The sequence below is a fragment of the Pleurodeles waltl genome, chromosome 8 (genome assembly GCF_031143425.1).
Source record: "Pleurodeles waltl isolate 20211129_DDA chromosome 8, aPleWal1.hap1.20221129, whole genome shotgun sequence".
NCBI lineage: Eukaryota > Metazoa > Chordata > Amphibia > Caudata > Salamandridae > Pleurodeles > Pleurodeles waltl.
In genome coordinates this window covers 1,505,725,544-1,505,739,578 of record NC_090447.1, presented here as the reverse complement: position 1 = coordinate 1,505,739,578, position 14,035 = coordinate 1,505,725,544, and the positions used below count along the sequence as shown (strand labels likewise).

General features: G+C 49.2%; 8 non-coding genes across 8 annotated transcripts; all 8 read right to left on the bottom strand.

Annotated features, from left to right (window-relative positions):
* Nucleotides 1-1,339: 1,339 nt before the first annotated feature.
* On the bottom strand, nucleotides 1,340-1,458 carry LOC138254300 (5S ribosomal RNA). Its single transcript, XR_011196968.1, has one exon. It is a non-coding gene; the product is annotated as a 5S ribosomal RNA (ribosomal RNA).
* Nucleotides 1,459-3,133: 1,675 nt separating this feature from the next.
* LOC138253484 (5S ribosomal RNA) lies at nucleotides 3,134-3,252 on the bottom strand. The gene has a single exon (XR_011196174.1). It is a non-coding gene; the product is annotated as a 5S ribosomal RNA (ribosomal RNA).
* Nucleotides 3,253-4,927: 1,675 nt separating this feature from the next.
* Nucleotides 4,928-5,046, bottom strand: LOC138253473 (5S ribosomal RNA). The gene has a single exon (XR_011196163.1). It is a non-coding gene; the product is annotated as a 5S ribosomal RNA (ribosomal RNA).
* A 1,675-nt stretch (nucleotides 5,047-6,721) lies between these two features.
* LOC138254187 (5S ribosomal RNA) lies at nucleotides 6,722-6,840 on the bottom strand. Its single transcript, XR_011196857.1, has one exon. It is a non-coding gene; the product is annotated as a 5S ribosomal RNA (ribosomal RNA).
* Nucleotides 6,841-8,515: 1,675 nt separating this feature from the next.
* LOC138253462 (5S ribosomal RNA) lies at nucleotides 8,516-8,634 on the bottom strand. The gene has a single exon (XR_011196152.1). It is a non-coding gene; the product is annotated as a 5S ribosomal RNA (ribosomal RNA).
* Nucleotides 8,635-10,309: 1,675 nt separating this feature from the next.
* Nucleotides 10,310-10,428, bottom strand: LOC138254069 (5S ribosomal RNA). Its single transcript, XR_011196746.1, has one exon. It is a non-coding gene; the product is annotated as a 5S ribosomal RNA (ribosomal RNA).
* A 1,675-nt stretch (nucleotides 10,429-12,103) lies between these two features.
* LOC138253348 (5S ribosomal RNA) lies at nucleotides 12,104-12,222 on the bottom strand. The gene has a single exon (XR_011196040.1). It is a non-coding gene; the product is annotated as a 5S ribosomal RNA (ribosomal RNA).
* A 1,675-nt stretch (nucleotides 12,223-13,897) lies between these two features.
* Nucleotides 13,898-14,016, bottom strand: LOC138253451 (5S ribosomal RNA). Its single transcript, XR_011196141.1, has one exon. It is a non-coding gene; the product is annotated as a 5S ribosomal RNA (ribosomal RNA).
* Between the last annotated feature and the right edge of the window lie 19 nt (nucleotides 14,017-14,035).

Genomic DNA, 14,035 nt, shown 5'->3' with positions numbered 1-14,035 from the left:
GAGTCACCAGGGGAGACGCTGCTTCTCAACAGCAGCCTTCATTCCCCCCTCCCAAGGACCAATAGTTGCTGCTATGCAGTTCTCTTTTCCTCATCCCACTGGGTGGCGACACCTCCATTCACTCTGGCCAGGAGAAATAGCTCTTCTACACTACCTTAACAACTCCAGAAAGAAACGGGAAGGCACGCCAATCACTTACCTCTTCTTGCACTTTTTTCACTTACTGGAGAGGCTCTGTCACTCAGACTCTGCCATCTGCAACACATTCGCCATGCCTTGCAGGCAGAGGGTGGCCAGTCTTTCCTTTCCTTTTGGCAAACCAGGGTCCCACTGAAAGTACGTAGGAGTTGTCGGAAAAATCGGATCTGTCATCATGGACTCCTTTCTGAAACAAGATGCAAAATAACGCCCCTTCTCACAACCCCAGTGAAAGTGAAAGGGTCAGAGGTGTGTTGTTTAATGCTTAGGACGCAACAGTGGATCACGTGCTCTCTGCTGGGATGTTTTCCTATGTTGAAGAGGGTTTATTCTGCACAGGCCCTGCTCACCCATTCTTTCTGTGGTCGATAAATGGATCGTTGAGTTAATGACACCTCTTACAGCGCCAGGAAATGCCGGAAAATGCTGCCGAATGCTTTTAAAACAGCTCAAATTGTACGCACCTTTCCTCTTTTTATTCCCTGTTTCTGGAATGCTCTGCTTTTGGACTCTATTACACTTGCGTCTGCAACTCACTTCATTCTTCCACACCGAATAGATCATCGTCCTTTTATCAGATTTCCCACACGCTGTGCTGATTTTTTGCATTTGGTTGCCAATTGTAGGCTCGAGCACTATTTCTTGGGGGCTAAGGATTATTCATGGTACAAGTCTTAAAGAAAATAAGTCGGGGGACTAACCAAGTTAGACACTATGCAAGTGACATCACGGCACATGACATCACGGCACATGACATCAGGCCGTGTGAAATCGCACCTGGAAAAACAGGAAGTGGCATCACAACCCATGACCTGCCAGGAAATGAGATGCCAAGAAGTGAGATCTGATCTGAAGACCTGACACATATGCTTACCGCAAGAAAGCAAAGCCTTAGCTAGGGGAGCCTTTGTCCGTCGTGGAGCAAATGCTGTCTTGACTTTGGGCCGAGTGTAAAGTGCATAATAATTGTAAGTTTTCCTTGGGAAAGTGTGTATTTTCGTGTTAATGCTGTTCTTTTTCCTTTCTTTTTTTAAGAGAGTAAAAAAAGAGTGTAGTAAATAAAAAGTGTCAAATGAAATTAGCGAGGAAGCTGTGTAATGGAGGTTAGACGTGCGCCACCTAGTGTGCGCGAGAGGCAAAATGCCTACAGCACCTGGTATTCCCAGGCGGTCTCCCATCCAAGTACTAACCAGGCCCGACCCTGCTTAGCTTCCGAGATCGGACGAGATCGGGCGCATTCAGGGTGGTATGGCCGTAGGCAGGAAAGGCTGCACTTTCAGCTCTCTTCTGCTCACCCGGCCCACCGGCCTGGAGCCGACTGCTCTTAATTGCAGCGGAACACCCTCCCACTGGGAACTCCCACACTGCCCCAGGCACAATGCCCCAACCCACACGGAACAACATTTTTTACTCCTCCATTTACCATGCTCGGCGCTACTCCCGCTTCTCTCGTCTTCACAGGCTGCAGCAGCCCCCACCAAACCTAGCACGACCAGCAGGCGGCGCCTGTCACACTATCAAGTGCAATGGACAACCCTCACCTCACACAGCATGTGCTGCGCCTCCTTGGACCCCTCCTTAGGGCATGACACCGAGGAGTCACCAGGGGAGACGCTGCTTCTCAACAGCAGCCTTCATTCCCCCCTCCCAAGGACCAATAGTTGCTGCTATGCAGTTCTCTTTTCCTCATCCCACTGGGTGGCGACACCTCCATTCACTCTGGCCAGGAGAAATAGCTCTTCTACACTACCTTAACAACTCCAGAAAGAAACGGGAAGGCACGCCAATCACTTACCTCTTCTTGCACTTTTTTCACTTACTGGAGAGGCTCTGTCACTCAGACTCTGCCATCTGCAACACATTCGCCATGCCTTGCAGGCAGAGGGTGGCCAGTCTTTCCTTTCCTTTTGGCAAACCAGGGTCCCACTGAAAGTACGTAGGAGTTGTCGGAAAAATCGGATCTGTCATCATGGACTCCTTTCTGAAACAAGATGCAAAATAACGCCCCTTCTCACAACCCCAGTGAAAGTGAAAGGGTCAGAGGTGTGTTGTTTAATGCTTAGGACGCAACAGTGGATCACGTGCTCTCTGCTGGGATGTTTTCCTATGTTGAAGAGGGTTTATTCTGCACAGGCCCTGCTCACCCATTCTTTCTGTGGTCGATAAATGGATCGTTGAGTTAATGACACCTCTTACAGCGCCAGGAAATGCCGGAAAATGCTGCCGAATGCTTTTAAAACAGCTCAAATTGTACTCACCTTTCCTCTTTTTATTCCCTGTTTCTGGAATGCTCTGCTTTTGGACTCTATTACACTTGCGTCTGCAACTCACTTCATTCTTCCACACCTAATAGATCATCGTCCTTTTATCAGATTTCCCACACGCTGTGCTGATTTTTTGCATTTGGTTGCCAATTGTAGGCTCGAGCACTATTTCTTGGGGGCTAAGGATTATTCATGGTACAAGTCTTAAAGAAAATAAGTCGGGGGACTAACCAAGTTAGACACTATGCAAGTGACATCACGGCACATGACATCACGGCACATGACATCAGGCCGTGTGAAATCGCACCTGGAAAAACAGGAAGTGGCATCACAACCCATGACCTGCCAGGAAATGAGATGCCAAGAAGTGAGATCTGATCTGAAGACCTGACACATATGCTTACCGCAAGAAAGCAAAGCCTTAGCTAGGGGAGCCTTTGTCCGTCGTGGAGCAAATGCTGTCTTGACTTTGGGCCGAGTGTAAAGTGCATAATAATTGTAAGTTTTCCTTGGGAAAGTGTGTATTTTCGTGTTAATGCTGTTCTTTTTCCTTTCTTTTTTTAAGAGAGTAAAAAAAGAGTGTAGTAAATAAAAAGTGTCAAATGAAATTAGCGAGGAAGCTGTGTAATGGAGGTTAGACGTGCGCCACCTAGTGTGCGCGAGAGGCAAAATGCCTACAGCACCTGGTATTCCCAGGCGGTCTCCCATCCAAGTTCTAACCAGGCCCGACCCTGCTTAGCTTCCGAGATCGGACGAGATCGGGCGCATTCAGGGTGGTATGGCCGTAGGCAGGAAAGGCTGCACTTTCAGCTCTCTTCTGCTCACCCGGCCCACCGGCCTGGAGCCGACTGCTCTTAATTGCAGCGGAACACCCTCCCACTGGGAACTCCCACACTGCCCCAGGCACAATGCCCCAACCCACACGGAACAACATTTTTTACTCCTCCATTTACCATGCTCGGCGCTACTCCCGCTTCTCTCGTCTTCACAGGCTGCAGCAGCCCCCACCAAACCTAGCACGACCAGCAGGCGGCGCCTGTCACACTCTCAAGTGCAATGGACAACCCTCACCTCACACAGCATGTGCTGCGCCTCCTTGGACCCCTCCTTAGGGCATGACACCGAGGAGTCACCAGGGGAGACGCTGCTTCTCAACAGCAGCCTTCATTCCCCCCTCCCAAGGACCAATAGTTGCTGCTATGCAGTTCTCTTTTCCTCATCCCACTGGGTGGCGACACCTCCATTCACTCTGGCCAGGAGAAATAGCTCTTCTACACTACCTTAACAACTCCAGAAAGAAACGGGAAGGCACGCCAATCACTTACCTCTTCTTGCACTTTTTTCACTTACTGGAGAGGCTCTGTCACTCAGACTCTGCCATCTGCAACACATTCGCCATGCCTTGCAGGCAGAGGGTGGCCAGTCTTTCCTTTCCTTTTGGCAAACCAGGGTCCCACTGAAAGTACGTAGGAGTTGTCGGAAAAATCGGATCTGTCATCATGGACTCCTTTCTGAAACAAGATGCAAAATAACGCCCCTTCTCACAACCCCAGTGAAAGTGAAAGGGTCAGAGGTGTGTTGTTTAATGCTTAGGACGCAACAGTGGATCACGTGCTCTCTGCTGGGATGTTTTCCTATGTTGAAGAGGGTTTATTCTGCACAGGCCCTGCTCACCCATTCTTTCTGTGGTCGATAAATGGATCGTTGAGTTAATGACACCTCTTACAGCGCCAGGAAATGCCGGAAAATGCTGCCGAATGCTTTTAAAACAGCTCAAATTGTACGCACCTTTCCTCTTTTTATTCCCTGTTTCTGGAATGCTCTGCTTTTGGACTCTATTACACTTGCGTCTGCAACTCACTTCATTCTTCCACACCTAATAGATCATCGTCCTTTTATCAGATTTCCCACACGCTGTGCTGATTTTTTGCATTTGGTTGCCAATTGTAGGCTCGAGCACTATTTCTTGGGGGCTAAGGATTATTCATGGTACAAGTCTTAAAGAAAATAAGTCGGGGGACTAACCAAGTTAGACACTATGCAAGTGACATCACGGCACATGACATCACGGCACATGACATCAGGCCGTGTGAAATCGCACCTGGAAAAACAGGAAGTGGCATCACAACCCATGACCTGCCAGGAAATGAGATGCCAAGAAGTGAGATCTGATCTGAAGACCTGACACATATGCTTACCGCAAGAAAGCAAAGCCTTAGCTAGGGGAGCCTTTGTCCGTCGTGGAGCAAATGCTGTCTTGACTTTGGGCCGAGTGTAAAGTGCATAATAATTGTAAGTTTTCCTTGGGAAAGTGTGTATTTTCGTGTTAATGCTGTTCTTTTTCCTTTCTTTTTTTAAGAGAGTAAAAAAAGAGTGTAGTAAATAAAAAGTGTCAAATGAAATTAGCGAGGAAGCTGTGTAATGGAGGTTAGACGTGCGCCACCTAGTGTGCGCGAGAGGCAAAATGCCTACAGCACCTGGTATTCCCAGGCGGTCTCCCATCCAAGTTCTAACCAGGCCCGACCCTGCTTAGCTTCCGAGATCGGACGAGATCGGGCGCATTCAGGGTGGTATGGCCGTAGGCAGGAAAGGCTGCACTTTCAGCTCTCTTCTGCTCACCCGGCCCACCGGCCTGGAGCCGACTGCTCTTAATTGCAGCGGAACACCCTCCCACTGGGAACTCCCACACTGCCCCAGGCACAATGCCCCAACCCACACGGAACAACATTTTTTACTCCTCCATTTACCATGCTCGGCGCTACTCCCGCTTCTCTCGTCTTCACAGGCTGCAGCAGCCCCCACCAAACCTAGCACGACCAGCAGGCGGCGCCTGTCACACTCTCAAGTGCAATGGACAACCCTCACCTCACACAGCATGTGCTGCGCCTCCTTGGACCCCTCCTTAGGGCATGACACCGAGGAGTCACCAGGGGAGACGCTGCTTCTCAACAGCAGCCTTCATTCCCCCCTCCCAAGGACCAATAGTTGCTGCTATGCAGTTCTCTTTTCCTCATCCCACTGGGTGGCGACACCTCCATTCACTCTGGCCAGGAGAAATAGCTCTTCTACACTACCTTAACAACTCCAGAAAGAAACGGGAAGGCACGCCAATCACTTACCTCTTCTTGCACTTTTTTCACTTACTGGAGAGGCTCTGTCACTCAGACTCTGCCATCTGCAACACATTCGCCATGCCTTGCAGGCAGAGGGTGGCCAGTCTTTCCTTTCCTTTTGGCAAACCAGGGTCCCACTGAAAGTACGTAGGAGTTGTCGGAAAAATCGGATCTGTCATCATGGACTCCTTTCTGAAACAAGATGCAAAATAACGCCCCTTCTCACAACCCCAGTGAAAGTGAAAGGGTCAGAGGTGTGTTGTTTAATGCTTAGGACGCAACAGTGGATCACGTGCTCTCTGCTGGGATGTTTTCCTATGTTGAAGAGGGTTTATTCTGCACAGGCCCTGCTCACCCATTCTTTCTGTGGTCGATAAATGGATCGTTGAGTTAATGACACCTCTTACAGCGCCAGGAAATGCCGGAAAATGCTGCCGAATGCTTTTAAAACAGCTCAAATTGTACGCACCTTTCCTCTTTTTATTCCCTGTTTCTGGAATGCTCTGCTTTTGGACTCTATTACACTTGCGTCTGCAACTCACTTCATTCTTCCACACCGAATAGATCATCGTCCTTTTATCAGATTTCCCACACGCTGTGCTGATTTTTTGCATTTGGTTGCCAATTGTAGGCTCGAGCACTATTTCTTGGGGGCTAAGGATTATTCATGGTACAAGTCTTAAAGAAAATAAGTCGGGGGACTAACCAAGTTAGACACTATGCAAGTGACATCACGGCACATGACATCACGGCACATGACATCAGGCCGTGTGAAATCGCACCTGGAAAAACAGGAAGTGGCATCACAACCCATGACCTGCCAGGAAATGAGATGCCAAGAAGTGAGATCTGATCTGAAGACCTGACACATATGCTTACCGCAAGAAAGCAAAGCCTTAGCTAGGGGAGCCTTTGTCCGTCGTGGAGCAAATGCTGTCTTGACTTTGGGCCGAGTGTAAAGTGCATAATAATTGTAAGTTTTCCTTGGGAAAGTGTGTATTTTCGTGTTAATGCTGTTCTTTTTCCTTTCTTTTTTTAAGAGAGTAAAAAAAGAGTGTAGTAAATAAAAAGTGTCAAATGAAATTAGCGAGGAAGCTGTGTAATGGAGGTTAGACGTGCGCCACCTAGTGTGTGCGAGAGGCAAAATGCCTACAGCACCTGGTATTCCCAGGCGGTCTCCCATCCAAGTACTAACCAGGCCCGACCCTGCTTAGCTTCCGAGATCGGACGAGATCGGGCGCATTCAGGGTGGTATGGCCGTAGGCAGGAAAGGCTGCACTTTCAGCTCTCTTCTGCTCACCCGGCCCACCGGCCTGGAGCCGACTGCTCTTAATTGCAGCGGAACACCCTCCCACTGGGAACTCCCACACTGCCCCAGGCACAATGCCCCAACCCACACGGAACAACATTTTTTACTCCTCCATTTACCATGCTCGGCGCTACTCCCGCTTCTCTCGTCTTCACAGGCTGCAGCAGCCCCCACCAAACCTAGCACGACCAGCAGGCGGCGCCTGTCACACTCTCAAGTGCAATGGACAACCCTCACCTCACACAGCATGTGCTGCGCCTCCTTGGACCCCTCCTTAGGGCATGACACCGAGGAGTCACCAGGGGAGACGCTGCTTCTCAACAGCAGCCTTCATTCCCCCCTCCCAAGGACCAATAGTTGCTGCTATGCAGTTCTCTTTTCCTCATCCCACTGGGTGGCGACACCTCCATTCACTCTGGCCAGGAGAAATAGCTCTTCTACACTACCTTAACAACTCCAGAAAGAAACGGGAAGGCACGCCAATCACTTACCTCTTCTTGCACTTTTTTCACTTACTGGAGAGGCTCTGTCACTCAGACTCTGCCATCTGCAACACATTCGCCATGCCTTGCAGGCAGAGGGTGGCCAGTCTTTCCTTTCCTTTTGGCAAACCAGGGTCCCACTGAAAGTACGTAGGAGTTGTCGGAAAAATCGGATCTGTCATCATGGACTCCTTTCTGAAACAAGATGCAAAATAACGCCCCTTCTCACAACCCCAGTGAAAGTGAAAGGGTCAGAGGTGTGTTGTTTAATGCTTAGGACGCAACAGTGGATCACGTGCTCTCTGCTGGGATGTTTTCCTATGTTGAAGAGGGTTTATTCTGCACAGGCCCTGCTCACCCATTCTTTCTGTGGTCGATAAATGGATCGTTGAGTTAATGACACCTCTTACAGCGCCAGGAAATGCCGGAAAATGCTGCCGAATGCTTTTAAAACAGCTCAAATTGTACGCACCTTTCCTCTTTTTATTCCCTGTTTCTGGAATGCTCTGCTTTTGGACTCTATTACACTTGCGTCTGCAACTCACTTCATTCTTCCACACCTAATAGATCATCGTCCTTTTATCAGATTTCCCACACGCTGTGCTGATTTTTTGCATTTGGTTGCCAATTGTAGGCTCGAGCACTATTTCTTGGGGGCTAAGGATTATTCATGGTACAAGTCTTAAAGAAAATAAGTCGGGGGACTAACCAAGTTAGACACTATGCAAGTGACATCACGGCACATGACATCACGGCACATGACATCAGGCCGTGTGAAATCGCACCTGGAAAAACAGGAAGTGGCATCACAACCCATGACCTGCCAGGAAATGAGATGCCAAGAAGTGAGATCTGATCTGAAGACCTGACACATATGCTTACCGCAAGGAAGCAAAGCCTTAGCTAGGGGAGCCTTTGTCCGTCGTGGAGCAAATGCTGTCTTGACTTTGGGCCGAGTGTAAAGTGCATAATAATTGTAAGTTTTCCTTGGGAAAGTGTGTATTTTCGTGTTAATGCTGTTCTTTTTCCTTTCTTTTTTTAAGAGAGTAAAAAAAGAGTGTAGTAAATAAAAAGTGTCAAATGAAATTAGCGAGGAAGCTGTGTAATGGAGGTTAGACGTGCGCCACCTAGTGTGCGCGAGAGGCAAAATGCCTACAGCACCTGGTATTCCCAGGCGGTCTCCCATCCAAGTTCTAACCAGGCCCGACCCTGCTTAGCTTCCGAGATCGGACGAGATCGGGCGCATTCAGGGTGGTATGGCCGTAGGCAGGAAAGGCTGCACTTTCAGCTCTCTTCTGCTCACCCGGCCCACCGGCCTGGAGCCGACTGCTCTTAATTGCAGCGGAACACCCTCCCACTGGGAACTCCCACACTGCCCCAGGCACAATGCCCCAACCCACACGGAACAACATTTTTTACTCCTCCATTTACCATGCTCGGCGCTACTCCCGCTTCTCTCGTCTTCACAGGCTGCAGCAGCCCCCACCAAACCTAGCACGACCAGCAGGCGGCGCCTGTCACACTCTCAAGTGCAATGGACAACCCTCACCTCACACAGCATGTGCTGCGCCTCCTTGGACCCCTCCTTAGGGCATGACACCGAGGAGTCACCAGGGGAGACGCTGCTTCTCAACAGCAGCCTTCATTCCCCCCTCCCAAGGACCAATAGTTGCTGCTATGCAGTTCTCTTTTCCTCATCCCACTGGGTGGCGACACCTCCATTCACTCTGGCCAGGAGAAATAGCTCTTCTACACTACCTTAACAACTCCAGAAAGAAACGGGAAGGCACGCCAATCACTTACCTCTTCTTGCACTTTTTTCACTTACTGGAGAGGCTCTGTCACTCAGACTCTGCCATCTGCAACACATTCGCCATGCCTTGCAGGCAGAGGGTGGCCAGTCTTTCCTTTCCTTTTGGCAAACCAGGGTCCCACTGAAAGTACGTAGGAGTTGTCGGAAAAATCGGATCTGTCATCATGGACTCCTTTCTGAAACAAGATGCAAAATAACGCCCCTTCTCACAACCCCAGTGAAAGTGAAAGGGTCAGAGGTGTGTTGTTTAATGCTTAGGACGCAACAGTGGATCACGTGCTCTCTGCTGGGATGTTTTCCTATTTTGAAGAGGGTTTATTCTGCACAGGCCCTGCTCACCCATTCTTTCTGTGGTCGATAAATGGATCGTTGAGTTAATGACACCTCTTACAGCACCAGGAAATGCCGAAAAATGCTGCCGAATGCTTTTAAAACAGCTCAAATTGTACGCACCTTTCCTCTTTTTATTCCCTGTTTCTGGAATGCTCTGCTTTTGGACTCTATTACACTTGCGTCTGCAACTCACTTCATTCTTCCACACCTAATAGATCATCGTCCTTTTATCAGATTTCCCACACGCTGTGCAGATTTTTTGCATTTGGTTGCCAATTGTAGGCTCGAGCACTATTTCTTGGGGGCTAAGGATTATTCATGGTACAAGTCTTAAAGAAAATAAGTCGGGGGACTAACCAAGTTAGACACTATGCAAGTGACATCACGGCACATGACATCACGGCACATGACATCAGGCCGTGTGAAATCGCACCTGGAAAAACAGGAAGTGGCATCACAACCCATGACCTGCCAGGAAATGAGATGCCAAGAAGTGAGATCTGATCTGAAGACCTGACACATATGCTTACCGCAAGAAAGCAAAGCCTTAGCTAGGGGAGCCTTTGTCCGTCGTGGAGCAAATGCTGTCTTGACTTTGGGCCGAGTGTAAAGTGCATAATAATTGTAAGTTTTCCTTGGGAAAGTGTGTATTTTCGTGTTAATGCTGTTCTTTTTCCTTTCTTTTTTTAAGAGAGTAAAAAAAGAGTGTAGTAAATAAAAAGTGTCAAATGAAATTAGCGAGGAAGCTGTGTAATGGAGGTTAGACGTGCGCCACCTAGTGTGCGCGAGAGGCAAAATGCCTACAGCACCTGGTATTCCCAGGCGGTCTCCCATCCAAGTACTAACCAGGCCCGACCCTGCTTAGCTTCCGAGATCGGACGAGATCGGGCGCATTCAGGGTGGTATGGCCGTAGGCAGGAAAGGCTGCACTTTCAGCTCTCTTCTGCTCACCCGGCCCACCGGCCTGGAGCCGACTGCTCTTAATTGCAGCGGAACACCCTCCCACTGGGAACTCCCACACTGCCCCAGGCACAATGCCCCAACCCACACGGAACAACATTTTTTACTCCTCCATTTACCATGCTCGGCGCTACTCCCGCTTCTCTCGTCTTCACAGGCTGCAGCAGCCCCCACCAAACCTAGCACGACCAGCAGGCGGCGCCTGTCACACTCTCAAGTGCAATGGACAACCCTCACCTCACACAGCATGTGCTGCGCCTCCTTGGACCCCTCCTTAGGGCATGACACCGAGGAGTCACCAGGGGAGACGCTGCTTCTCAACAGCAGCCTTCATTCCCCCCTCCCAAGGACCAATAGTTGCTGCTATGCAGTTCTCTTTTCCTCATCCCACTGGGTGGCGACACCTCCATTCACTCTGGCCAGGAGAAATAGCTCTTCTACACTACCTTAACAACTCCAGAAAGAAACGGGAAGGCACGCCAATCACTTACCTCTTCTTGCACTTTTTTCACTTACTGGAGAGGCTCTGTCACTCAGACTCTGCCATCTGCAACACATTCGCCATGCCTTGCAGGCAGAGGGTGGCCAGTCTTTCCTTTCCTTTTGGCAAACCAGGGTCCCACTGAAAGTACGTAGGAGTTGTCGGAAAAATCGGATCTGTCATCATGGACTCCTTTCTGAAACAAGATGCAAAATAACGCCCCTTCTCACAACCCCAGTGAAAGTGAAAGGGTCAGAGGTGTGTTGTTTAATGCTTAGGACGCAACAGTGGATCACGTGCTCTCTGCTGGGATGTTTTCCTATGTTGAAGAGGGTTTATTCTGCACAGGCCCTGCTCACCCATTCTTTCTGTGGTCGATAAATGGATCGTTGAGTTAATGACACCTCTTACAGCGCCAGGAAATGCCGGAAAATGCTGCCGAATGCTTTTAAAACAGCTCAAATTGTACGCACCTTTCCTCTTTTTATTCCCTGTTTCTGGAATGCTCTGCTTTTGGACTCTATTACACTTGCGTCTGCAACTCACTTCATTCTTCCACACCGAATAGATCATCGTCCTTTTATCAGATTTCCCACACGCTGTGCTGATTTTTTGCATTTGGTTGCCAATTGTAGGCTCGAGCACTATTTCTTGGGGGCTAAGGATTATTCATGGTACAAGTCTTAAAGAAAATAAGTCGGGGGACTAACCAAGTTAGACACTATGCAAGTGACATCACGGCACATGACATCACGGCACATGACATCAGGCCGTGTGAAATCGCACCTGGAAAAACAGGAAGTGGCATCACAACCCATGACCTGCCAGGAAATGAGATGCCAAGAAGTGAGATCTGATCTGAAGACCTGACACATATGCTTACCGCAAGAAAGCAAAGCCTTAGCTAGGGGAGCCTTTGTCCGTCGTGGAGCAAATGCTGTCTTGACTTTGGGCCGAGTGTAAAGTGCATAATAATTGTAAGTTTTCCTTGGGAAAGTGTGTATTTTCGTGTTAATGCTGTTCTTTTTCCTTTCCTTTTTTAAGAGAGTAAAAAAAGAGTGTAGTAAATAAAAAGTGTCAAATGAAATTAGCGAGGAAGCTGTGTAATGGAGGTTAGACGTGCGCCACCTAGTGTGCGCGAGAGGCAAAATGCCTACAGCACCTGGTATTCCCAGGCGGTCTCCCATCCAAGTACTAACCAGCCCCGACCCTGCTTAGCTTCCGAGATCGGACGAGATCGGGCGCATTCAGGGTGGTATGGCCGTAGGCAGGAAAGGCTGCACTTTCAGCTCTCTTCTGCTCAGCCGGCCCACCGGCCTGGAGCCGACTGCTCTTAATTGCAGCGGAACACCCTCCCACTGGGAACTCCCACACTGCCCCAGGCACAATGCCCCAACCCACACGGAACAACATTTTTTACTCCTCCATTTACCATGCTCGGCGCTACTCCCGCTTCTCTCGTCTTCACAGGCTGCAGCAGCCCCCACCAAACCTAGCACGACCAGCAGGCGGCGCCTGTCACACTCTCAAGTGCAATGGACAACCCTCACCTCACACAGCATGTGCTGCGCCTCCTTGGACCCCTCCTTAGGGCATGACACCGAGGAGTCACCAGGGGAGACGCTGCTTCTCAACAGCAGCCTTCATTCCCCCCTCCCAAGGACCAATAGTTGCTGCTATGCAGTTCTCTTTTCCTCATCCCACTGGGTGGCGACACCTCCATTCACTCTGGCCAGGAGAAATAGCTCTTCTACACTACCTTAACAACTCCAGAAAGAAACGGGAAGGCACGCCAATCACTTACCTCTTCTTGCACTTTTTTCACTTACTGGAGAGGCTCTGTCACTCAGACTCTGCCATCTGCAACACATTCGCCATGCCTTGCAGGCAGAGGGTGGCCAGTCTTTCCTTTCCTTTTGGCAAACCAGGGTCCCACTGAAAGTACGTAGGAGTTGTCGGAAAAATCGGATCTGTCATCATGGACTCCTTTCTGAAACAAGATGCAAAATAACGCCCCTTCTCACAACCCCAGTGAAAGTGAAAGGGTCAGAGGTGTGTTGTTTAATGCTTAGGACGCAACAGTGGATCACGTGCTCTCTGCTGGGATGTTTTCCTATGTTGAAGAGGGTTTATTCTGCACAGGCCCTGCTCACCCATTCTTTCTGTGGTCGATAAATGGATCGTTGAGTTAATGACACCTCTTACAGCGCCAGGAAATGCCGGAAAATGCTGCCGAATGCTTTTAAAACAGCTCAAATTGTACGCACCTTTCCTCTTTTTATTCCCTGTTTCTGGAATGCTCTGCTTTTGGACTCTATTACACTTGCGTCTGCAACTCACTTCATTCTTCCACACCTAATAGATCATCGTCCTTTTATCAGATTTCCCACACGCTGTGCTGATTTTTTGCATTTGGTTGCCAATTGTAGGCTCGAGCACTATTTCTTGGGGGCTAAGGATTATTCATGGTACAAGTCTTAAAGAAAATAAGTCGGGGGACTAACCAAGTTAGACACTATGCAAGTGACATCACGGCACATGACATCACGGCACATGACATCAGGCCGTGTGAAATCGCACCTGGAAAAACAGGAAGTGGCATCACAACCCATGACCTGCCAGGAAATGAGATGCCAAGAAGTGAGATCTGATCTGAAGACCTGACACATATGCTTACCGCAAGAAAGCAAAGCCTTAGCTAGGGGAGCCTTTGTCCGTCGTGGAGCAAATGCTGTCTTGACTTTGGGCCGAGTGTAAAGTGCATAATAATTGTAAGTTTTCCTTGGGAAAGTGTGTATTTTCGTGTTAATGCTGTTCTTTTTCCTTTCTTTTTTTAAGAGAGTAAAAAAAGAGTGTAGTAAATAAAAAGTGTCAAATGAAATTAGCGAGGAAGCTGTGTAATGGAGGTTAGACGTGCGCCACCTAGTGTGCGCGAGAGGCAAAATGCCTACAGCACCTGGTATTCCCAGGCGGTCTCCCATCCAAGTTCTAACCAGGCCCGACCCTGCTTAGCTTCCGAGATCGGACGAGATCGGGCGCATTCAGGGTGGTATGGCCGTAGGCAGGAAAGGCTGCACTTTCA